Raw genomic sequence first — 2,909 nt, 5'->3', positions numbered from 1 at the left:
GGGGGGGGGGGGTAGGCGTGGCCTATGCTAAATTCTTTGTCTTGGATAAAATAAATGGAAAAGGAGTGCTTGTGTTGAGGTTTTCGTAGTTGCAAGAATTATTTTTTTCGAGAAAAGGTCTCCTCCTTCAATATCATGATTGGGTCGACAAGCTAGATCATGTGTGAATAGAAAAAATTCCACTGTGTAATTTGTTTTTCCTATTTTCACTAGGAAAATCATTTTCTTTATTTTTAAGGAACTCATTTTTTAAAAAAGTTGACGCATAAGAAAATTGAAGATTGTCCGTACCTTATGAAGCCTCTCATAGCAGTCTAAAATAAACTCGTAAGCATCCTCACTCTCAGAACCAAGAAATACATGAGGCTTTAGTATTAAGAACTTAGTCAACATTTCATGCTTATTACCAGTCATAACATAACCCAACCAAGGACGAAATCTGTACCTCTAGTTCCATCCACCTTGGCGCAGTGATAGCAACAGGGGGATTGGTAGGAACTTGAGTTGCTTGAATAGAGGGAAGCACTCCAGGACCAACCAACCCTTTCAAAGAATGACATGATCTGTTGAGCTAACACTGGGTCCAAAGTAGGATTATATGTAGTCTTAGCCTGCACCTCTTCCTTTTGCCCAACATTCTTCTCATCATCAACCTCTATGTTCTCTTCTATCTCATCATGATGCACAGGAGGGGCCTCATTTCTGGGAGCATCTCCAACCGGTACTCCATCCCTAACAAGTGCTGCCCTTTCTCAGCCTCTACCCCTAGCTCTTCATCTACCCCTGCCTCGACCGCGACCTCTCGCTGCAAATTCCTGAGCTGGAGCATTGACGAGAGTTACGGGCCTGACGCCGTTGAATCTAGTGTTAACCATCTGCAGCCAAAAGAGTAAAGAAGGTTAGATACCAATTTGAATCGCCAGATACCAATTGGAATCAAGTTATAACACGAAAGGAGACAAGAAAAAATAGAAAGATTTCCTAAAGTCCTATAGCCTCTTGAAGAAAAGTACAGATGTCCTGTACCGTTCCGTAAGACTTTACTAGACTTGTTTTGGTATATCGAGATCAACGAACCTAGGCTCTGATACCAACTTTGTCACGACCCAGACCATCGTGATATGCACCCACACTAACCCTCCGGTGGGAGAACCATTACTTCAACCCAAACTAACAACTCAACTAAAATACTAAGACATTTAAGTTAGGGAAGCAAGTTAAATAGCTAAAAACTGAAGTTCTCATAAACTTCCAAATGACCTAACAACTAAACAATGTGGAAAAATACACCTAGAACCTGAAAGTCAATGTACCAAAACATCTAACAAAATCCATATGTCTAACAAGAAAGGTTACGACCCCAAACTAATGAACAAATAACTAACTAGAAAAGTTTAAGTCCGAAATATGGACATAGACGAAGGAGAACTCATGGCAGCCTGGAAGAACTGGCTCACCCTTGAATTCGATCGGCGATCACTGATCTTTTAAGTGAGGTATGTCAATAGCCACCTAAAGATACCCTGTACTCAACAAAGAAAGAGCAAGTGTAGTATCAGTACACAACCACAGTGTACTGGTAGGATCACACGACTATCCCACTAAGTGCAACATACATAGGCCATGACAATAATAATATCACATGCATATATCGAACATATAAATATCATTGTCACGACCCGAGAGCACCTCATAGTCGTAACACGGCGTACTTGACACTTAAGGGGTCTTATACAAGCCCTTAGCATATCACGACATAAGAACATAGGGAAAATGCGGAAAATTTAAAACTTTTCTTTACAATCGAAGTGTTTATAAAAAATGAAGAAGTTTATGACACTATGTCTCAAACCATCTATAACATTAGAATACAAACTCTCTAATAAATCTTAGGGACACGACCCTTATATAAGAAATCTTAGGGTCATAACCCTTATATAAGTCTAAAACATAAAATATAGACAATAAAGGACATGTGGTTGAGCCCTTGCATACGATGAGGACTCATCAATTTTCTTCTTCTTGATCTCCTATGAACCTAGCCACGAGGATGGAATCCAATATCTCCAAAGCCTACACTTATAGAAAATGTAGAAATATGGGTTAGCACAAAATGTACTAAGTATGGAAGCCATGCAAGAAAATCCTTAAAACATGCATAAAAGGGACATTTTGTTTAAAACCATACTTCTTGCCACTTTTGAACATCTTCTTTCAAATAGTTGGAGAATGTAGCTCATAGGACAAACCATGCACAATTCATCATAACATAAAGGATATCATCAATATTACAAGCATAGTCTCCAACACAACGTAATGCATACTCCAATCTTCAAAACACATAGTTCACATGCATAATTATATACAAGATCATATCATCATATATAACTATCACATGAGTAACCCTAAGCTAAACTTGTGCATTGCACAACTAGGATCCCATAATCCTATCTACACTAAGTCTCATTTTTAGGCTACCATGATCATGCATAACATAAATTCACACCATATATATGCCACCCAAAGTCATACTAGTGCAAAGCATAGGTAAGGTACCATAACCCTACCAAATGCCAAGTACCACATTTAGGCCACCAACAACATACATACCTTAGTTTTAGTTCATTCATAATCAACATACATAAGTAAGGAGACATTCACGATCATAACTTGAAAACACATAAAGACAAAACTTAACATTCATGCATGCATTTCATACATAATTCATAAGTCATCATAGCATCATAACATAAGAGAACCTACCCCACAACCCCTTTATAAGTCTACTTGTGCAATGTGTAAATGAAGTCACATACCCCAACTCACACTAAGTAAGCTTATTAAGAAGTCATAAGTGTTGCTCCCAATTGCACACGCAAGTGTACGTGATCGTGCAAGTAATATAATGG

The sequence above is a fragment of the Solanum stenotomum genome, chromosome 9 (genome assembly GCF_019186545.1).
Source record: "Solanum stenotomum isolate F172 chromosome 9, ASM1918654v1, whole genome shotgun sequence".
Lineage (NCBI taxonomy): Eukaryota > Viridiplantae > Streptophyta > Magnoliopsida > Solanales > Solanaceae > Solanum > Solanum stenotomum.
Note: the sequence above shows the minus strand (reverse complement) of the source record.